Source organism: Protopterus annectens, chromosome 2.part1 (genome assembly GCF_019279795.1).
Source record: "Protopterus annectens isolate FY-2018-M chromosome 2.part1, PAN1.0, whole genome shotgun sequence".
Lineage (NCBI taxonomy): Eukaryota > Metazoa > Chordata > Ceratodontiformes > Protopteridae > Protopterus > Protopterus annectens.
The window spans coordinates 1,631,587,622-1,631,612,530 of record NC_056729.1 but is presented as its reverse complement, the minus strand read 5'-3'; positions in this window follow the sequence as shown (position 1 = coordinate 1,631,612,530).

Sequence of the window (24,909 nt, the reverse complement as noted above, 5' to 3'; positions counted from 1 at the left end):
AGCACTCTTCAGGAAAAATCTTGATGATTGGATGGGAAATAGGAAATACAGCCCAGGGATCACCTCTGTGGCTCTGCTCGACAGGGGCACAGAAATAATTTTCTTGGGTGGCGAAAGCCAGGGTACCTTTATGGCAAGGCTTATATAGGCCCTAGGGCCAATAGCCTAGTACCTACCTATGAACCTCTTTCTTCCCCATCACACCTCCAACATTTGTTATCTACCCGAGGAAACATTCTCTGGAGTCTACTTGAGGTATAAAAATATCTATGCAAACATTTCAAAGCAAAAATCCTAGATTTTGTTGCATATTTAGGAGATATACATATATCTTCCCATTGTTTCTTTGTGAATTGCTTATCCAATCTCTCTTCCCAATCCTTTGTAACTTCATCTGATTGATTCTTATAGTTATCATACAATATTTCATATGCTCTGCTAATTATTCCTTCTTTTAATGGCAGCTTATGTTTTACATTCTTTTGTTTAGGACCACCCTATTTCTTTCCCTATACTCTGATATCAATCCCTGATAGGGAAGGAAATCTCTAACCTGCAGTTCAAATAAATTATTGGCGTCTTCCCATTCTGTCTTTATAGGAAACACCACTTGACCAATTGCATCTCATGGAAGTTTACACATTGAGATGGCAACTTTGTGTACTTTATACTCAACCAAATTTAGAGAAGCCTGTATAGTTTTGTATACTCACCTTGAACTTCAGCTGCAGAGAGAAATTCATTGTGGGCACACTGAAATATGCGGAGTCATACTCACAGTTTCAATAACAAAGTGCATGGGGGCAGGGAAAATAATTTCCATTGTACTTAGTATAAAGTACATGCTTATGTAACTACCACATGTAGAAGTGTGCTACAGCATGGAATAAATACTGCATGCTGCTATAGTTATACTTATGCACAGTATGGATGTTAGACAATGTTCCCTAAACACTGTGAAGGGGTAACACTCCTCACACACCATTAATGAAGACATTGCCCATTGCATGCTGCATTTTCACTGCCACCGACATGCCCACTAGACATCCTGCTGATGATGACTGCCATATTGCCTGCTGTTTCAAGCTGCACTGGAAGCTATGAACATTATTTTCCCCTTTGCACCTGGTTATTGAAGCTCTGAGAATGGCACAGTGTGCTGCTTCTCTGTGCCCACAGTAAATCTGCAACAGCTATATGTCTCTGCAACTTAATTTCACTTTAGCCATGTGTCCCCAACCAAATATACTACTGGGAGATGTCTAACTACTTAGCAGCCTGAACCCACAAAATGTTTTGGGATTGAGTTTGATATCGTTTGGGACAGAAAAAGAGTTAGTTAGTAAATTAGAATGACTGAGGATTGCAGAAACTACAGCAGTACATCAAAACAACCACAGTTGGTCCTTAGCAATATAAGACAATGAGCCAGCAAGTAATACTTAATCTAAAAAACAAAAAATATTGAGTGTTTCTGTCCAACAATACAGGATTTCTTCAGAATAAAATATGTAGCAACAGCCACCATTTTAAATACTAATTAATCATGTGATCTTAATCCAAGTATTTTGATGTAAAATCTTGCTCTTGCTACCCCCATAGTGCCTTTTTTAGGCAAGGCTCAAAAGACAAACCCACCTCCATAGGTATCACAAGGGATAAGAAACTAAGAGTAATGCTACTCAACGCCAGAAGTCTAAACCTCAAGATGCAACTCTCCTTAGCATGGAGAACATCGATATCTGTGCAGTAACAGAAACCTGGTTCAGGGCTCCAGAGGGCACCCCAGCACTACCAGGTTATACCTCATACCATGCTTTTCGGCCCCAAAACTTGGACCGAACCACAAAAGGAGGGGGAGTATCGATATTCATCAAAGATACCCACACCTCCAGGTTGGTGGCAAAGCACGAAGCATCAGAGACTATCCATGTGCAACTAACAGTGGGTAAAACTGCCTTCCAGTTTATAGCCTGCTACAGACCACCCTCCCAAACCCAGGAACCCCACTCGGCCTTCCTGAGAACACTGGAAAATATGAAGGTCTCTCCAAACACCATTATATTGGGCGACTTACTCTAGCTCCAACACCCTAGCCCAAAAGTTTCTAGAATTTATAAACTCAAATGCTATGGAACAACTTGTTACCACTCCCACAAGAGGGGAAAACATACTGGACCTGATCATCACCAACATGGGGACTCTATGCTCCAGACCAGAAGTGTATCCCTCACTGGTAAGATCAGACCACAAACTAATCTCACTGGATATTCACATCCCGACCCCACCCCCTGCCCAGAAAACCACAGTGAAAAACTTCTCTAAAGCAAATTTCACACTCCTCAAAACTGAGGTGGAATCCTTCAAAGCCCCCGGGCCTGTGGAAAATAGCCCAGACCGCAGAATCCTTTATAAACGCATTCTATGAACACCTTCAGGAATGCATGGATCATGCGATCCCAAATAAAACCAAGACCCAATCCTCCAAAGGCAGACGTCCTGTCTGGTGGACCCCAGCCATAAACAAACTATACAATAGAAGGAGGAAGCTACTAAATGATAGAGCAAAATCCCAAAAAGGGAAGGCATCACTGATCAGTATTAGCTAAAAACTACGGGCACCCATAAAATTGTCTAAGGCCAGCTTCGAGAGAAAAATTGCACAGGACACTAAGGATAATCACAAGGCTTTCTTTAGTTATGTTAGGAACCTGGGTGGTAATTCCCAGATATGCTCAGAATTAGTCCAAAATGACAAAAAATACACGAACCCACAGACATTGCCAACATCCTAGCTGACAGGTTCAGCGCAAACTTCTCCCCTCCCACCAAAGGGCAAATATCTATCCCAGCAGAGTGCTTCCCCTGACATCTCAGATGCTCAGGTAAGAGCCCTCTCCAAAGCAAAAACACAGCATCAATGGGACCAGATGGTGTCCCGGCTGCGTCCCACATGAACTCCAAGAAGAGCTAAACCCAAACATAAAACTACTGTTCAATCTCAGCCTTACTACAGGATATGTGCCCAAAGAGTGGCATACAGCAACAGTGGTCCTTCTCCATAAAGGTGGTGCCTCAACGGATCCTGGAAACTATCGCCCCATAAGCCTGACTAGCTTGGTCTGCAAAGCTATGGAAAGGATCATCATGGACCTCATAAATAAAGATATTGGGGACCTACAAACACTGGATCCTACCCAGTTCGGCTTTGTTAAGGGCAGATCCTGCCTCTTAAACCTGGTTGATTTCTTTGAAAGAGTCACCAAGGCCATTGATGAGGGGAAGGTGGTCCACACAGCCTACATGGACCTCGCAAAAGCCTTCGATACAATACCCCACTCGGGCATTATAGATAAGCTCACCAGCTTAAATATAAACCCCTATGTCACTAGATGGATTGCAAACTGGCTCAAGGACAGAACCCACATGGTTAGAATTGCTGGAGCCATGTCAGACTCCAAACCAGTTACAAGTGGTGTCCCACAAGGCTCAATTCTGGGACCTCTCTTGTTCGGTATATATTTCTCAGAGGTACAGGCCAACACGGAAGGACTGTGGCTGACCAAGTTCGCAGATGACTGCAAACTTAATCAACTCTCAAGTCGACACAAGCATCCTCCAAAAGGGCCTCATAGAAACAGACAACTGGTGCCAGAGCCATGGCCTCAAGCTAAATGCCAAAAAGTGTATAGTCATCCCCTTTGGCAAAAACAAAGTGCCCACAAATTACCACATAGGTGGTAATCCATTAAGTACAGAAGTAATTAGGGACCTGGGGACCCAAGTTGATAGCAATCTCTCATTTGACAACCACGTGGCCAAAGTGGTTAGAAAACATTTTATATAGCCCACCTAATCATGAAGGGATTCACATCTAGATCAGGGGACGTCATCGTGCCTCTTTACTCATCCCTCATCAGGCCCATAATTGAGTACAATGCCCCTTTTGGGATGTACCTTACCAGACACCTGTAGCAACTGGAAAGACCCCAAAAGTACCTCACCAAGAGGATCAAGGGCTCAAACAGATGCCATATGCTGCCAGGTTAAAGAAACTCCAGCTCTACTCAGTGGCATACCGCCTGTTCAGAGGCGATCTGTGTCTGACGATAAAGCCACGCCCAACCCGGAATTAATGGATATGCTGCACCTCAGAAAATCCAAATCCCATCGAGCTACGCCGAGAGACTTGAACCTCAGCACTGAAATAAATAGGACATGCTCGAGGGACAGATTCATAACCCAGAGGCTCCCTTCACTCTGGAATAAAATCCCAGTCCAGGTTAGGCAGAGTCCTCATTGACTCTCTTCAAGAGGAATCTTGATGAGTGGATGGGAGATCGTAGGTTTACCCCGGGTATCACTTCTGTGTCACTGTTAGACAGAGGCACAGTATACTAACCTCGAAAAAGGGCATAGCAAAATAAATTTAAAATGGGTGGCGAAAGCCAAACACATTCTGGCTAGGCTTATAAATGCCCTAGGGCAGATAGCCTAGTATGAACCTATGAACCTATGAACCTATAAAACAGTCACTCTTGCTGAGGATTACTTGCTAGTGCATTGTTTTATGTTATTCAGAACCAACTATGGTGGTTTATAGTTTATTAGTTGTTGGTTTATATCCACATTCCACTGGGATTTGCTGTGTATATTAGGAGTTGAAAACAGTACATACTTTTATTCTATGACTTTACAAAAGTACTTAGAATTAGATGTTTCTGTGAGGGGGTTACATGCCTTTAGGGGCCCCAGTACAATGTTTGATAAAATAGTGAAGCTGAGAAACAAGTCTTTAGACTTGGATGCTAAGGTACTATGACTGGTTGTCTCTTATCTACACCCTGTGACTGTTGAGATAACTTATTTGTATTTCCATCTCTTCCTTATATTTTCACCAGCCCTGTGTACCTGAGTTCCTGCCTTATCCACTCTAAAGAAGCCCTGTGGAATCCTAGTTAAGGAACAGAGTCCTGAATAGGATTTGTTTGTCCTCCCCACTAAGACTTTCTACCCTGAACAGTCCTCTTATGAAAGTATGTCCTGCTAATGTATTTTTAACTTACATCAATCCAGGCTATTTGACTTCCTTCCCAAGTTAACCAGCAGCCTACCCCCTCCTTTCGCAGTTAAATTACCCACTCTTACCCTCCCTCTGCATCTTTGTCCTTAGGATAACGCTCTCCTCTACCTCACCATATCCCAGTAGTTTGCTCTCTGTCTCTTGTTATTTCTTAGTTTGGCCACTAGGTGGCACCCTATTCACTAGTAAACGATATATCCCTTATTATCTCACTAGAGTTTTGTTTTTTCCTGATACCTTTCTGGTATTAACCCCTTTCTATCTCTCTACTACACCCAACCTTACTACCTCTCTAAGCCCCCAAACAATTATTTTATCTCTCCCAATCTACCTATTTTCCTCTCTATACTTCATCCCATAGTCCACTCTTACATTGCACTGTACCCAGTGCTTCTTTCACTTCTCACTGATTGTTTTCTGCACCCTGGTCCTCTCTCTCTGGCTCTTCCCTACGGGCTCACTCCGCTCCCCTACCCTACCCCCAATTCCCACCCACCCCCAGTACCCCTAAACTTATACTTGCTCAGCCACACCCCCAATTTTCTCACATCCTATCAAATTTCCTGCCTCGTTCACACTTACAAACTCTCCACTCCTATCTGACTGCCAGACCCCATTCCCTACCTTCCTAATACTACTAATTTCCAACCTTGCCAAGCTCACCAAACTCAACATGCCCTTGCCTTTTAAACTACTTTATCTACTCCTGCTCCTTAACATACTTCTTTTATACTATACCCTTACTTCCTACGAGTACTACACCCTCAGCAGATCTCCTAGCTTAGCTAAACACACTAGCTCTGTCCTTCCCCTACCTGAACAAACCTATATTAACCTCCTCTCATCCTGCCCTTACCTTCCCCCACACTATCCCAGAGTACTCCATAACAGGTATCACACAACTAGAAAGTTCTACCTAATACCCTCTAAAAACTCAAAAATATTTCCACTCCCTCAAATACTCTTACTGTTACACGGGGACATTCACCCCAACCCTGGCCCAAATAATTCCCTCCTCCACACCCTCTCAAACCAAACTACTAAAAATTTGAGTTCACCTTTCTCTTCTAACTCCCTTTCAATAGCACACCTAAATATTCGTAGCATTAACAATAAAATTACACAACTCCATGCTTTAATTGACCTCTACTCATTTGATATTTTCTGTCTTACTGAAACCTGGCTTAAACCAGGCACCAAAGACAATGAAATTACTCCCCCTGTCTATAGCATTTTAAGACGGGATCATCTAAACAAAAAGGGTGGTGGAGTTGCTTTACTCTATAAATCTGAACTACAGGTGTCCTCTATTGACTCACCTACCTCCCTCCCCTGCCAATGCTGAAATACTCTGCAGCAAATTCCAAGTAAATAAAAGCAAAGCCATATATATAATATCTTCCTATATCACTCCTGGCAACAATTTGAATACACTTGAAAACATTCTTAGCTGGCTCTCCTGTAGCTTTCCTCAGGAAACCATACTCTTAGGAGACTTCAATATTGATTGGAACTCCTGCATATCCCCCAAACTCACCTATCACCTCAACCTCTTTAATTTTCAAGAAACCATAAACTCCCCAACTAGGATTCACAAATCTACCAATAAACAAGCCATCTTAGACTGGATATTGGTCAACAATAATCCCCTCTCATATAAAACTGGTATACTCCCTGACAATATCAGCGACCATCTTCTCACCTATATCACTAAACAAAAAAATAACAATCTCAATCAGGCCAGCTATCGTACTATACCTAACAAAAACAATTTTAACCTTCCTATTTTCCTCAATGAACTCAAACAATGTAACTGGTCAGCTCTAAAACACCTTCCACTTCAGCAAGCAGTTGTCCATTTCATCAACACATTCCTCCAAATTCTTGAGCATCACGCCCCTTCACGCTTAATTAGAACAGGATCCAAAGCTGCCCCTCGGCTTTCTAAAGAAAACAAGCAAACAATGCTATTAAGGAATAAACTATGGACAAAATGGAGAACTACTAAAAACCCAACTGACCATCAAAACTTCAAACACCTTAGAAATACCACAAAAAAACTTACCCATCTTGATAAAAAAAATATTACCTTCAATATCAAGAAAATCATAATCATAACCCCAAAAAATTCTGGTCTGGAATCAATAAACTGCTCCATCCAGGAAATACCAAAACACCTACCCCAGCTAACGTAGCACAGACCCCACCCCGCTTAATAGCCAATACATTCAACAACTTCTTCACTGAAACAGTCACCTCTCTAGCAAAGAACATGACTCCCCCACACTTCCCTTAAAAACACCTACCCTCAAAATAACACCCCCACTCTAACATTTAGTACAGTCTCCACAACCTATATACACAAGTTACTCTCAAAACTTAAACCATGCACTCCTTCAGCTGACCAACTACCAGCTGAATATCTGCAGCTAGCAGCAGCAGAACTAGCATACCCAGTCTCCATCTTAATTAACAGAACAATAACCGAATCTACTATCCCTTCCCTTTGGAAAGTCTCCCATATCATTCCTCTGCATAAAGGAGGAAACACTAATGAACTTTCTAATTTCCATCCTATAGCCTTATTATCACCACTATCTAAAATTATGGAGCGTTGTATACACCAACAACTTTTACATCATCTTTTACATAATAGCCTACTTTCAGACTCCCAACATGGTTTTAGACCTTTCCATAGTACTTCCACTGCTCTTCTCTCCTTCACAGACACTATCAACAAAAATCGCAATAACAACCTATACTCTTCTGCTTTATTTCTTGACCTCTCTAAAGCCTTTGATATGGTCAACCATCAACTTATGCTAGACACTTTGAAATCTCTCTCACTTGAATCTTCGGCATTGCACTGGTTTGACTCTTATCTGAAAGATAGACAACAAGCAGTCCTTTGGGACAGCCATCTATCCTCTCAGCTCCCAGTCACTATTGGTGTCCCTCAAGGATCCATCTTAGGACCCCTTCTCTTCTCCATATTTATAAATAACCTGTCTACTTCACTCCCAACACCCTCATGTATTCAATATGCAGACGATTCAACTCTCATCTGTTCTGCTGTATCTCCAGCTGAACTTCATTCTTCCACCCAAAAAGTCTTTACAGCAGCAGAAAAATGGTTCCAAGATATCTGTCTCCTCCTTAATCCCAAAAAAAAAAACAAATTATTACTTTTCTCTCCAACCCTTAAATCTGCCCCTCTCTCCTTTTCTATTGTGTCTGACAATGGCACTATCATTACACCTGATAGTTCCACTAAACTACTAGGTGTTACAATAGATAATCAACTAAACTATGATTACCACATTGACCTAACCATCAAAGCTGTTAATAAAAAGATAGGTGCCCTCTATAGACTTAAGCCCTTTCTAACAGCAACTACCAGGGTGTCTCTAGCCCAAACTCATCTTATCTCTACATTATTATATGCCTCCCCATCTTTTATAAACCTTTCAAAATCTAACCTTCAGAAACTTGCCACAGCCTACCACAGCATTGCCAGGTTTGCCACAGGTTCCCCATTTCTCACCCATCATTGTGTTAATCTCAAAAAGCTTGACTGGCTTGAACTTCAAAATCTCATTCTCCTACATCAATTAGTTATTACCTATAAAATTCTCCATTACCCTTCTAATACACCCATACTAAATAACCTTGTTGTCCCTTACAGGAATCTTACTTCCCTTCGCTCAGCTAACAAACTACTAGTGGCCACCCTCAAAACACACAATAAAGCTGGGGACTCCTTGTTTACAAATGCCATTGGCTCATACTGGAATAAACTTCCCATAGAGCTGACCACTCTACGCTCATCACAACTTTTCAAAAAACAACTAAGGAACTATTTTAAAACTCACTGGCTATGCCCGTGCTCGAATCCTGACTGACCTCAGCATCCATCTCTCTTTTCAGCTCTCTCCATTACTCTTCCACTTGTCCTTATCACTAGTACTACCCCTCCTCTGTAGCTCACCTACCATCCACATGGATATTACTTTTTCCTATAAATTCAACTTCTCTTTATTCTTGTCATATTACTGCAACCTTTATACTTGTTATATTACTGCAACCTGTCATCTTGTATCTAAATCTACATGTTGCTCCCAGCTGATGAAATCTGCTTCTTAAAACTAGTGCCCTGGCACAAAATGTTTATCAAAATTGTTAATACTGTAAATAGTTGAATAGAGTCTTGTGTAAGTTACTTCTTTATTTCTTTTTTAATTGTACTATTCCTACTCTTGCAAAGATTTTGAAATAGAAATCCTCACTCTGTGTTATAGTTTTGCTAAATTACTTTTGCACTGTTACTATGCTACATGGGAATAGTTCTCTTCATGCTTATAATTTGTATCTTATTGTGCTATTTTTTGTTTTTATTATTTACTAGTATATAGTGGAGCTCTTCTCCTCGGGCCTCTGCTGAAAATGGACATGTATCCAGCCAGACTAGCCCGGTCAACAAATGTAAAATAAATAAAATAAAAAATAAATAAAGGTGAATTATTGTTGTGCATACATGCTCAATGGAACCGGTGCAGATATGTGCTGAAAGAGAGATTATTAGAAAGAAATAAATGACTATATGAACAGCTGCACCATCAGCTCTCCCTTGGGCAACATTAATCATCAACATAGTCAGTCATCAATAAGATTAAGGAAATGGGAAAACAGCTTGCAAAATATAAGAAGAAAAGGTTGGAACAAGACCTAGGGAATTATAACAATGAAAAAAGAAGAAAATGAGACATGAACACTAAGGACAAATCATTTGATAGTTTCTGCATGAGTGATAATTGTAGTGGCACTCCAGTAAAGAAGAAGAAATAACAGGAAGTGGGAATAGTTGCTCTGACAATGGCATGCAAGAATATCATTTTAATAACAATAGTGCAAATTAAAAGAACTTTCAGAAGAGATATTATTCCTCAAGTGGGTGGCATAACACATTTCATCATGATTATCGACTCCTTTTTTTAATTTATTTTCTACTTGGGGGTCAGGGTGTTGCATCAACTGTCACAATCTCTCTTGCTTCAATGCCAGTCTCTTCCTACTTTCTTCAACAGTCGTGCCTGACTGTCACAGGTCTTCTCTCACAATCCATCCCTTTGCTGGATGTCATAATTTCCTCTTGCTTTCTTCTATTGTCTTCTGCTTTGCTGCACATAATCTATCATCTTTAACTGTCCCTACAATTGGAGCTACATGGCCTTCTGCTCTGATATATTAATTTCTTCATCTGTCCAAAAGTGTGCATCCTACCACTTGTTTCAGGCACTTCATCTCCATCATCTCTAGCTTCCGCAACTGTTCTGCCTTCACCACCCAGGTTTCTGTACCATGCAGTTTTACTGGTCACACCACTGTTTTATACATCCTACTTTGCAGCTTCTTTGGCATTCTTCTGTCATATATTACCCCTGACATACTGTGCCAGTTGGGTGCAGCACTTCTGATTCTAGCTGTGACCTCCTCATTCAGACTTCCCTTCTTCTCAACAATCCCTTCAAGATGCTTGAAGCTGTTAACCTGTTCCTCAATGTTCCCCTTCTATCTCAATTCGCATCTTCTGCTGTTTTCCCCATTGAATACTATTACAAGTGTCTTAGCTGTGCTCGTTCTCATCCTGTGAGCCTTCAGTTTTGCATTCTATACCCTACCTTTTGTTGAAATTCTTGTTCAGAGTCTGCCTGTAATGCCACATCATCTGCATACACCAACTATGTGGATCTGCCCCCTCAAGCCTCTTAGCTTATGTAGTCCATCACCAGTATGAACAACAGTGGGCTCAGAGCTGAACTTTGATGTATACCCAGTCCCAGTGGGAACCCCTATGTTAGTCCAAACAACAAACATACTTGTCTCACTGGGTCCTTGTACATAGCCTGTACTAATTCTATTATTTTTTTCTGGGACTTCAACCCATTAAAGGACTACCAAAATCAGCTTTCTTGGGACCTTGTCACATCATCTTCTTTCAGCTGTTCCCGTTAGGGGTAGCCACAGTGGATCATCTGTTTCCATTTCTTTCTGTCCTCTGCATCATGCTCTTTCACACCAACCGCCTGCATGTCCTCTCTCACCACATCCAAAAACCTTATCTTAGGCCTTCTTCTTTTCCTCTTACCTGGCAGCTCCATCCTTAGCATCCTTTTCCCAATATACCCAGCATCCCTCCTCAGCACATGTCCAAACCAACGCAATCTCGCCTCTCTTGCTTTGTCTCCAAACTGTCCAACCTGAGCTGACCCTCTAATATACTGATTCCTAATCCTGTCCATCCTAGTCACACCCAGTGCAAATCTTAACATCTTTAACTCTGCCACATCCAGCTCTGAATCCTGTCACATACTTTCTTCAATTCTCCTCTTCCAAACAACTTGCTGTAGCATGCAATGATGATGCCATCTTGTATAACATGCACTCTAACAGTACTCAATCCTATGCTGTGGTAGTAACATTAACTACTCTGTTTGTAAGCTACTTTACCTACACATATAGGTGTTCTAATCTGACAGCAGGCAACTTGTATGTCTATACATACAACTATCACTTTTGAGACAATTTTACACAGGGATGTGACTCCATATCCATGCCCTACACTGTTCCCAACATGATCTCCTCAGCATACAATGATGCTATCATTCTCCATAAAGTGCAAGATGACAGTGTTAGTCAGACTTATGTGGTGACGGTACTGTAATATTACATGGCATTCATATTCTATACCTACACAGGTATAATGTACAAATCAGGCCCAGTCTATTGGTGTGTGTGTGTGTGTGTGTGTGTGTGTGTGTGTGTGTGTGTGTGTGTGTGTGTGTGTGTGTGTGTGTGTGTGTGTCTGTGTGTGCACGTGTACGTGTGTGTGTGTGTGTGTGTGTGTGTGTGTGTGTGTGTGTGTGTGTGTGTGTGTGTCTGTGTGTGTGTGTGTGTGTGTGTGTGTGTGTGTGTGTGTGTGTGTGTGTGTGTGCATGTGTCCTTGTGGCTAGTGGTTCATTATGGTCATTGTATGATCTTTGGAATAGCTCTTCTTTTCACTACCACTTGGGGTATCTTTCATGTAGCCTCATCCACTCTCGTTTTTCTTCTGGCCACATAACATCCTTCCTGCAGAGGAATGGAAGATCTCATGTCAAATATACATACATGCATCATGAAGCAGAGTCCTTCCATGAGTTTCTGCAAGCCATCCCCAGACCACTGCATGCATGATTGCTAATATTGTCATGCTGTGGTACATATGTCCCATACGGACAGTGGCAGGATGTAAAGCAATCCAATAAATATACACATAAGCACAATAGTCTTACTATCTTCTGTAATATAGATATAGAGATTTATTTTTACATGGTATAATAAAGGCTAGGACTTCATGTGATGTTGGCCATTAGTCTAATAATGTCATATGACCCTATGAACATTTGACATGTCAATGATGCTGTCATTGGTATGTGTTATATTGAGGTGTGGATGGACATTATGGCTACAAGAGGGTATTACAATCTGTGATGTGACCTACTGTATTTATGGCCATTGCTGCCATTGCATTACATGCTCCTTCTATAACAGCTGTAGTAATATGCCCCTGAGAACTGCTGATATAAGTTCATAGTTTCATAGGAGGTTACTAGGCTAGAAGCCCTACAGCCCTTACAAGCCTAGCCATGTTCATCCCAAGTAGCCCTAATTGTCCTTACAGATGTAATTCACAGAATGAGTCTATGGTCAACACTGACTACCCCTGTACATGAGGAAAATGGGTGCCACCCCTGGGGTGAATTTGCAGTCTTCTATCCATTTGTTTAGGTAGCACTTGAACAGGGTCAGTGAGGAGCTCTGCTTCACTTAACCTGGAAGTGTATTCCAGACAAGTGGCAGTCTCCGGGAAATATATCTGTCACTTAAACATGTTCTGTTAATGTCACAAGGTAGGTTAAGATCCCTAGAGCAAATGACTCTTGTGCCATTAGAACTGTGGATGTGCAGCATTTCCATCAGGGCAGGGTTAGAGACTGCCATGTGGGGGAAGCACCAGTCACTTCTCTGCAGCCTATACAATGCAGAGTACAGTGTCAAGGCATTCAGTCTATCCATGTACATTATGAAATGGTTTGGAGGCTCTCTATTTGCTTGGTGAGAAACGTCTGTGGTCTCTCCAGCTACTGCAGGTGTCTGTTGAGGTACATGCAAAAGACAGCACCATTAATGATCTGATGAGGGTCGAGTACAGTGGTGTCATAATATCCTCCGAACTGGATACAATACCCTTACTTATGAAGTGCACAACATAGAAAGCTTTCTTTACCACTGTGGAAACTTGGTGGTCAATGTTCAGATTACTATCTACCTCTGTTCCCAGGTCTCAACACTGGGTTGGAGCTTGGAGGTGTGCTGTCAATACTGTAATTAGCCGTGAATTACCCTATGCTAAAGGCAATCATAATGGCACTTTTTTGCATTTAGTTGTAGACCATGGCTTTGACACCAGTCACTTGTCTGTGTTAGCCTCTTCTGTAATATGCTAACATTGTTGGGGAACAAAATGATTGCACCCAATTTGCAATCATCAGCAAACCTGGTAAGCCAAAGGACATCTACTATATATATATATATATATATATATATATATATATATATATATATATATATATATATATATATATATATATATGCTCTTACAGGCATATTTGCTTGAATGTATATATGGAAACTTAAACACTACATACTCATTCAATTGTGATATATCTTGCAGTGCTCTACCAGGTTCTTATCTATCTCATTGTATATTTTGTACACTTTTGTTTTCAACCAAAAGGGTAATATTCTCTTATTGTATACTAACTGTTGTAAAGTATACAATCTGTATGCTACTACTCTGTAATGTCTCTTTTGTAAATGTTTTATTCTCTCTGTAAACTTACAGAGTTTTTCTCTCCAGGACTCCGCTGAAAATGGACACTTGTTGTCCAGTTGGACTATCCTGGCAAACAAATGCTAAATAAATAAAAATACTTTCACCTGTACTTCCAAAAAATAGATTATTAACAGTAAAGGGCCCAGAACAGATCCTTGTGGTACACCACTGGTGATGACTCTACTGATAGAGGCTGAGTCACCATCTTTGACAGTATGTGTTCTGTCAGTCAGCCAATTGGCTTACCATCTAGTGACATAAAGGTTAATCCCCAGTTAGGGGAGTTTCTCAATGATACCTGAGTGGGAGATTGTGTCAAAAGCCTTTGCCAGGTCAAGATAGACGGTATTCACTGTCTTATCTTCATCCACATTTTTGGTGACTTTCTTAAAGTCTGCTAGGTTTAATAAGCATGATTTACCATTAACAAAGCCAAATTGGGTTGGGTATAGAGTTTGAAGGTCACCTATGTCCCCTGTTGATAAGGTCCATGATGATTCTTTTCATGGCCTTGCAGATGAGAGTGGTTAGACTTATGGGTCTATAATTCCTAGGGTTGGTTGATGGCCCTCCTCCGTGCAAGGGGATTACTGTTCGTTCCTGTTTTCTACTTCACTAAAATAAAGCCAGTTCTCAGGCTATGGTTAAAGAGGACACTAAGGTGGTCTGCTAGGTCCTGTTTTAGATTGCTTAGTAAGCAACATGGGATGTTATCTGGTACTACTGAGGCCATGTTTTTAGCCTTGAAGACTACAGATACAACTTGATCTGTAGAGATACTAGGCAGAGGACTGTTGTCAGGTATGCCTGGGGTATGGCCTGTGGGGATATGGGAGTGAAATTTGCACCAAATCTGTCAGCTAGCAGGTTGGCAATTTCATCTGGTGCAGCTTCAAGTTTAGACTACTAGCATTAAGCAGCAGAACCTTGAGTTTGCCTCCAGCAGAAGTTTTTACATCATAACTTGTGTTGCTTTGATAGTGCCTAAAAAAGGCACTATGGGGGTGGCAAGTGCCTTTGCCAGTATCCAACAGATTAGAGGCCACAAGTGCAGACCATCTCTGGCAAGCTGGTGTGGCCTGTCAACCATCTCATTCCAGGCTGAGAGATACTGAATCTCCCTGGATTGACACCAGAAGCTAAGCCAATTTTTAAAGTCAATCATTGTTTGTATTGTGGCATCATCCTTAGTGATGGTGTATTCTACATATACAATAACTGTGCAATCTGTACTATGTCATGTCAATATGTGATTAGTGTTCATGCTACAACTGTATTCACTGACCTGCCCTCATCTGTTGTACATTATCATGTTTCACGTCCTCTTTCCCTGTGTTCATTCCTACAATTCATATGTATGTCTCTATTCAATACACACACTTCCCCTGACTGTTTATTTATAATGCAGTCTATGTACCCTTAGTGATCATTTACACAACTTTTGTTCAGTATGCCTGAAACAGGTTTCCATAATACCAATTACTGGCAAAACCTGGAGTCTTAACAGTAACAGAAGACCACAGTTAAATAACTCTGCATTGTATACACGTTCATGTACTGTGTTGGAAATATATACATTGATTTACTGGCAACCTTGGCAATCATTGTGGCATTTCGCACAAATACCCAGACCTACTTTGCCCATAGGTAAACAGGTTTACGTGTTTTAGTCGGACTTGTACCCAGAGAAAACCCACATGAAAGCAAGGGGGACATGCAGAGTCTACACAGAAGGCACTCCAGCCGAGAATCGAACCAGAGAACCTCTTGCTGTGAGGTAACAATGCTACTGCTGCACCACTACGACGTCCATGTCTGCTGCTGTCCATGTTACTTTACATGGTTTCCTGAAAATGAGCTTAGTTGAGTTTAAACACAGTGCAGCATGCATATGCAATTAGCGCTGCTGCTGCTCACCATACAAACACTTCGCTGGCATCTTCACCCTAATTCTACACAGAGTTTATTGAATCACCACGTATGCCTACAATTAGATTTTGTTTTTATATTATTCTTGTATGTGATAAGATTACCCAGCAGAATTAAATAAGATGATTCTTTTGATATGTTAGAGTTGACATCCTGGGCTTCCATTTTGATAATAATAGTAAAAAAAAAGAAAACTAATCTTTTTAATTTTTTCAGTATTTAAATAGTCTGAATTAACACATTCTCATCTTTTTACTGAATACAGCCCATTCTTTTCACAGTTCCATATTATTGTCCCTCTGGGATGACAAATTGCTGACTCTTAACCTCCGAGTACAAGTTTTGTGAGATAACATCATACTCCTGAACCTACCAGATGTCAAAATCATAGCAGTGACCATTAATAATCATAGCAAAGGGTCCAAAATCATAGTACTTAAATATTGCATATGCATAAATTCAGACTTTCAGAGAGGAGATTGATGCATAAATTCTCATTCATGAGACACATGTAATTACTTTAATTATACATAAACATATGCACACAGATGTATTTTACATACCTACCTCTATATGTATGTGTATATATATATATATATATATATATATATATATATATAGATTTATCTAAATACATATGTATACATACATATGGATGTATGGTTTCCCTGAATTTTACCAAACGTATGTTTGCCCAGAAACACAGGGGTGTGATTTAATGTCGACAGTATGGATGGCCAAACGGTGGATATGTCAATGGTATTGCATGTCGATACAGATAAGTGGGGTTGGGGGGGTGAGAGCATGTGTGGGTGTATGTGAGTTAAGGTTAGGGTCTGCTATGAGTGAAGGATGGGTGTTGTATGTTTGTGTGAGATTTTGTATATTTTAGGGTAAGGGTTAGGGTAGGGGATAGATGTAGTATTGTTTGTGTTTGTACATTTTTGTGTGTCTGAGTCTGTCTTGTGTAGTGGCAGTGTTACAGAAAGGTTTTAATGATGTTAAGGTATAGGGTTAGGGTTAGGGTTGGGGGAGGTGGTAGCATTAGGTTTAGGGTTAGCACCAATTATTAAGGTGGTGCAAGGAGTCTCCTCCCCCCTGCCTTCTTTAGTAATGGGGGCTAATCCTAACCACTTCATGATTCATTATGATTATTTTTCACTACAGTCAACACATTGCTGTCATTGGTAGCTTGTCTAATAAAATTTTCTGCAAAAAATACTGTGCTTCATAAAAGTTTTCAAACTTTATTTTCTGATCTTTATTGCCTTTATTCATCTTCTTTTAATTCCTTCATGGATACACCAAAACTTGTCTAAAATCATATTTTGCCATTCTCTTGTTTTCCCATCAAACTCACTAGTTACTTTTAACTTCTATAATTTCATTTTATTCTTTTTCTTTCATACGATCATTTTTTTCTTGTCTTTTCCCTAGTTTTTCTTTCCACACATTTTTGTTATATTTTTCATATAATAGCTTACCTATCATTCTTTTTTTTTGTCTTTTTTATCTTTCTCATTACCAAAAATAAATGTTATGATGCTAAATGCACCACTGGATTTTTTAAATTCAAACAACCTTCTTCTTTATTATAAATTATCCCTCTTCTCACTGGGTTCAGCCTTAAATGTCAAATGAAGCTGAAAAATCTCTAATAACTATTTTCCACTTGAGTGGGAAACATATATTCCACCTATAAATGCTATTTTTTCTAATACATAAGTATTCAACATATGTCTTTTTCTGAAATGATAAATTAAAACTTTTCCACCAATCTAACGTCTGTTTTATTTTCTCCAGTATGTTTCTCCATTGATTTGTTATACTTTCCTACTCACTAAATAACACTCCCAAAATCTTTATTTTCATAGGATCATAGGTGGTAACTAGGCTAATGACCCTAGGGCCCTTACAAGCCTAGCCACGTTTTATGCTTATTTCCATGATCAGCACCTATCACCCCCTGTCCAAGAGGGACATAGGTGGAACCCCTGGTGTGAATTTACAGTCATCAAAATGTCCATATTGTATTTTAAGAGGGCCAATGAGGTGCTCTGCTTGACATGAAGCGGTAGTCTGTTCCAAAGGTGTGGCAACTTCTGGGAAACAAATCTGTCCCTCCAGCAGGTTCTATTAATGTCACATATCAGGTTAAGGCCATTAGAGTGAGTAACCCATGTACCATTTGACTTACAGATATGCAGCATTTCCAATAAAGCAGGGTCAGAGATTGCCTTATATGCAAGGCAGAGATCACGTCTGAGTAGTCTGGATGAAACAAAATAAAATGGCAGTGATTTCAGATGATCCTCATAGGGCAGATGCTGAAGATCTTGAATTTCCCTTGTGAGGAACCTTTGCGGTCTGTCCAATTGCTGCAGGTGCTTTGAAAGGTACATACCAAAAGGGGCATTGTACTCAATTATTGGCCTGCTGAGGGAAGAGTACAGAGAGGTTATAACTTCTTTTTTTTTCTGGAGGCAATGCCCTTACTTATGAGATGAGCAATATAAAATGGCCTTCTTCCCACTGTGAAGACATGGTAATCAAAGGTAAGGTTGGAGGCAACTTGTGTGCACAGCTCTCTTACCACTGAGTGCATATTTAGCGTGTTGTTATTGATGTGGTAGTTAGCAGGAACATCACTCTTACTGAAAGGGATGATAATACATTTTTTTCACATTGAGTTTAAGGCCATGACTTTGGCACCAGTCATTTGTTTGTGTAAGACTCTCTTGTAGGATGTTGACTTCATTTGGAGATTCTGTGACCACTCCCAGTTTGCAGTCATCAGCAAACTTTGTCAACGACAGACCTTTAGTTTTAGCTTGCACTTCAGAGAAATAGATTCCAAACAGTAGAGGTCCCAACACTGATCCCTGCGAAACACCACTGGTTACAGGGCTGCTGTTGGAGGGGAATTCCCCTATTTTGACTATATGGGTTTTATCAGTGAGACAGTTTGCAACCCATCTAATGATGTATGGGTTGATATCTAGCTGGGTGAGTATGGCAATTATGCTTGAGTGGGGGATAGTGTCAAAAGCCTTGGCTAAGTCTAGGTAGGCTGTATACACAGATTTCGCCTCATCAAGCGCCTTGGTGACTGTCTCAAAGAAGTCCACCAGGTTTCACAGGCATTATTTCCCTTTGACAAGTCCAAATCGAGTAGTGTTAATTGTTTGGAGGTTACCAATGTCTTTGTTGATAAGGTCCATGATTATTCTCCCCATGGCCTTGTAGATAAGACTAGTCAGGCTTATAGATCTGGGTCTATATTATAAACACAAACGCTTACCTTATTGAATCCCTAAATTTCAACCTGTCCTCATCGAACTGCATAAACACCGAACGACCTAAACCGCAAAATTCAAAACATCGAACTATCACACTTGTCCCACCCCACCGTCTGGTACATACTACCTACGCAAACAAACTAAATAAACCACATACATAAACTAACCAAAACCCTACATCTAACCCTAAACTAAACCCTTCTTCTAACCCTACACTAAATCTGAAATATACCACCAAGTACGCACTTAACTTAACCCGCACCCTAACCCTAAGGTCCGTAACTATCGCGCAGTTACCTTAAAAAGCTAAACCCAAATAAACTAAATAATCCACACACACATACACTTAACAAAACCCTACACTAAATCTAGCATACATTACCATCCATGCACTTACCTTAACCCACACCCTAGCCCTAAGGTCCGTAACTATCGCACACTTACCTTAGGGAGCTATACTGCAGAAGGCCAACCATGACGATTCGACATTTCCGGTTTTGCTCTTCTGGACATTCAATGTTTTCACGTTTCGATAAGGACGGGTCGACGTTTAGGGATTTGATAAGGTAAGCGTTTGAGTTACTAAAAGGGAACCAATAGATCTATAGTTCCTGGGATCAGTGGAAGCCCCACCTTTGTATAAGGGGATAACGGTGGCCCTTTTCCATTCAGTTGGGATGAAGCCAGTACTTAGACTATGACTGAAAAGAGTACTCAATGGCATTGCTAATTCTTGTTTGAGCCCATGAAGGATGCAGCCTGGGATGTTATCAGGACCCATGGGTGCTGTGTTTTTGACCTTAGAAAGGGCATTCATGACCTGCTCTTTAGAGATAGACAGTAGGGATGTCTTGGAGTAAGTGTGGTGGGGAAAGGGGAGTGAAGTTTTCACAGAACCTGTTGGCTAACAGGTTAGCAATGTCCACAGGCTCGGTATATGTGGTATCACTGACTACCAGTTCAGCACAAACCTGAGCTTTTCTTTTTAGGTTATGGCTGTAACTAAAGAACGCCTTATGGTTGTCCTTAGTTGAGGAGGCTAATCTGGATTCATAGTTATCTTTGGAGAACTTCACAAGGAGTCTTATTTGCTTGTTTAAGCTGAAGAGGGAGTGTTTCCAGTTTGGGGCTCGCTCCCTCTTACTCTTAGACAGCAATTTCTTCCTCTTATTTTAAAGCCTGATAATGGCAGTTGCCCACCAGACAGGTTTGCTCTTCCTTGTATTTTTCTGATCAAAGATATCTAAACTGCATGCTGCTAAATGGAAATAAATTAAACAGAAGAGGGTCTCTACATATTCAAGACTTATACAAATCTAAAAACAGTGCAGTATGTTGCCTATCTAGTAAAAATTACAACATGTTTCTGTGGATTTCAAAAAGTTTTTTCAGGCTGATTGTGCCAAGTGACTGACACGCTTATCTGTAACTGTCTTTGTTTCATGCATTGGCACAGGAGACATACAACAGCACCAGGAAAACAGGAAGTAACTAAAGTCTACAGTGCTGCCCTTCATAAAAAGTATCTTGCGAAAATTAAAGCAATGATCAAAGGAATGGCTAGTCAAAATTCTAGCAAACAGTAGGATGCATTAATAAACATTAAAGCTTTGTTTAAGGACTAATATTGAGAACAAAATGTGGAAAACTTTATATTCGGTATCCCAGGCTGCTGTTGTTGTAACTATTTTTGAGGCATATCACCTAACACCATCAATAGTGTGGGACAGGTATCTGGGTAACATTGTCAATCACGTTTCATGGTTTTGGACTGAGTGCTCCAAACACTTACACATTTCCTGCTCCTAAGTGCAAGATGTTTGAAATGTTTTTATTAATATTTTCAGTGACTCAGCTCATAGTGCTGATTATAAGTCTGCGTGTTTGTGTGTACATTTCAGAGTGATATATATTCATTGTGATAATTACATGGATTACAAAAACCTAGAAAGAAATTGATTGGCTCTGTAGGTGTTTTCTTGTCTTCTTTCTAGTACATAATTTCTAAGGCTCTATACTGGTGGTCTCCTTCAAAATGCAGAAAAGTCCTTGAGTTTCACATAGATACCTGAAAAGTACTTTGGGCCTTCCCTTGCAAAAGTGACTACCTAATAACATACACACGGAGACTTAAAATAATCACGGTTTTGCTTAGTAAGTTATTCTTTTAGTACTGATTTGCAATCAGACATATTCATTAACTATTACCCTTCCATATTAACCTTAAGCCCACAGAACAACACCAAACAGATAAAAGTTCTTAATGCATCACATTTTCAGATTTGCTTGGGCATCCTTGTAAGGTATAAACACAGTCAAACATTCTGAAATAAACTTAAATAACAGAGTTACAAAATCAGCAAATTATTAAACCAAAAGCAAATAGTGTACAAAGCATTCAAATTTTACCTAAAACCAATGCAAGGATAAGGTCATCTTCATTAAAAAAACTCTTCAGTTAAGGTAAAACTTGCCATTAGGGCAGATGACAATAGTAAGGCCTTCAGCAACCACATCTGAAAAAATGAAGAGAAAGGAACACAAATTTAGTGGGCTAAAATAAAATACTATCATCATAAGAAAGTCTACAAACATAGCTAACACATTTAGAGCAAATTTCAGATGAAAAGTGGAATAAGAGGAATCTTGGCGACTCTTTCTTTCTGCAACATAATGGATCCTGACGTTTTAAGTTCTTCTCTTAACTTCTTAACTCTTTTTCTCTTTTTAACTTGCCATCCTTGATAAAAATTTTTATATTTCTTTTTAAAAGACATCCACCATTTAGACAAAGATTTATAGAACTGTCACATACTTATGTGATCTTCCCATAATTCTAACTTTCTTTTTGTACCCTTACCTACACACTCTACTTCATTAATTCTTTTTAGACCTTTTCCTATCTTAACATTAATAACTTTGTGTCTGAATTCTATCCAGATACCTTTATGGTCTGAAAAACCTGTGTCTAATGTACCTTCATTTTTTTTTTTATTTCACATCCCTTCAAAAGCAAAAAATGGTCTGTGTTCTATATATGCTACTATTGCATGTCCATGAATTGTTCTTCCATATTCTTAACTTCCCACATCTCATAATCTCTATAATTTTTTTTACAACGTTCCCTTTCTTTTTGTTTCTTAAGTTGCAGTTGAAGTCTACTACTATAATAACTTCCACATTCATAGCAACATAATTCAATATTAAGGCAAACATATCTTCTCTTTCTTTACTAGTTACATATGCATATAAAGCAATTTTTCTATAGACTTCCTCTCTGTCTCTAATATCAATAACCACACTCCTACCCATTAAAAATGTATGTAATATCAAGCACCCTAACTGTCTTTTTCATAAGTATTTGCTATTCCCGAACATAAATCTTGTCCTAAATTCCAGTATATCTCATTACCCCACAGAGATTTTGTTTGAAATCTTTCCTCTTTCATTAAAATTCTTGTATCTTCTAGTATAACGATATCACTATCACAGTTTTTACACCCGTCTATAATAGCTAATCCTCTAACTGTGCTTTTAAAACTATTAACATTCATTGGTAATATCCTGCAATTACCATTATTTCTAATTAGGAAAATGTTCTAAGGAAAAAGAATAAAGCCTTTACCCTTTTTCTTTCTTCTTTTCCTTTGTGTTTAATCCAGTAATTTTTCACTTTCTCTCTCATAGGTTCATAGGTAGGTACTAGGCTATCTGCCCAAGGGCCTATGTAAGCCTAGCCAACAAGGTTCCCTGGCTTACGCCACCCAAGAAAGTTATTTTCCTGTGCCACTGTCGAGCAGAGCCACAGAAGTGATCCCCAGGGTGTATTTCCTATTTCCCATCCACTCATCAAGATTTTTCTTGAAGAGTGCTAATGAAGAGCTTTGCTTGACATAGATGGGTAGTCTGTTCCAGTGTAAGGGAAGTCTCTGGGACAGGAATCTATCCCTCCAGCATGTCCTGTTTATTGTGGTGACAAGATTTAGGTCCCTAGAGAGTGTAGCTCGGAGGGATTGGGATTTCTTTAGGTGGAGCATGTCCAACAGATCTGGGTTTGACATAGCTTTATATGTTAGGCAGAGATCACCTCGGAGTAGGCGATAGGCTACGGAGTAAAGCTGGAGTTTTTTGAGGCGGTCAGTGTAGGGCATTTGTTTAATGCCAGTAATCCTCTTTGTGAGGTACTTCTGTGGCCTTTCCAGCTGCTGCAAATGTCTTGTGAGGTACATTCCAAAAGGGGCGTCATATTCTATAATGGGTCTAATGAGTGTCGAGTAGAGGGGAACAATGACCTCTTTTTTCCTGGATGAGAACCCTTTTCTGATGAGGTGTGCCATGTAGAAGGACTTCCTGACTACTGTGGCGATGTGACTATCAAAGGAGAGACTACTGTCCACCTGGGTCCCAAGGTCTCTTATCACACATTCAGTGTTAAGTAGATTGCTGCCTATGTGGTAGTTCATGGGTACAGAGTTTTTACCAAAGGGGATGACACTGCACTTTTTTGGCATTGAGCTTGAGGCCATGGCTCTGACACCAGGCATCTGTTTCAGCGAGGCCCTTCTGTAGGATGTCCACATCATTTGGGGACTTAACTATGGCTCACTCTTTTACCTATAGATTTTTTTACTATATTCTACATCACTAGCTTCAGTGCCTCCTTTTGTATCTAATTCTTGTTTATTTATGTGTCACACTTTTATCATCTTTTTTGACCGTTTCTTCTGTATTTTTTCTACATGATTTTGTCCCTTTTCTTCTTCATTTGTGAGTTCCATACCCTTTAAATGTGTAGCTTCATGTATTTCTACTACCTCTTCTTTACAAACCATCCACATATGACCTACCTTATTGCACTTATAACATTTTAACTCACATTTTTTTGTAAAATGACCTATTGCACCACATATAAAGCATTTCCTTTTAGTACTAACAATCAAATGATCTGATTTTCCACATTAAAAACACGTTTTGGATTGATCTCAATATTTAACAGCTCTTTTGTGACCATCTATATTTATAATACTAGGGATATGAATGATTATATCATTTTCCATTTTTAGTACAACATTACAATCTCCAACCCCAGTCCATAATCGTCCATATTCAAAAACTTTAGAAATGTCCAATGCATCTTTACATATGCTATTTATATGTCTTTTCAAAGTCTCTTTTTCAATTTCTATTATAAATTTAACATCAATTTTCTTAGTTTCTCTCTGAATAAAGCTTTAACTACATAAGCATTCCAAGGAGTACAGTCTTTCTTATTTTCATACTGACTCAAAAATGTTTCCATTGCTTGACCGTTGCTTATATGAAGCATTTTGGTGGTGCAGTGGTGCAGTGGATAAGGTTGTCACCTCACAGCAAGAGGTTCTCTGTTTCAATTCTCAGCTGGGGTGCCTTCTGTGTGGAGCCTGCATGTCCTCCCTGCATTCACGTGGGTTTCCTCCAGGTGCTCTGGTTTCCTCCCAGATTCCAAGGACATGCATCTGGAGTATTTCTCCTGGTCCTCCGCTGAAAATGGTCTCTATCCCAGTCAGACTTTCTCAGTAAACAAATGTTAAATAAATAAAATGAATGAAAGGTCTTACCTGTTCTGGAAAAGTTACTATAGGTGAAATAACATTGTCCCATACCTCATATCTTTCTATTTCTTT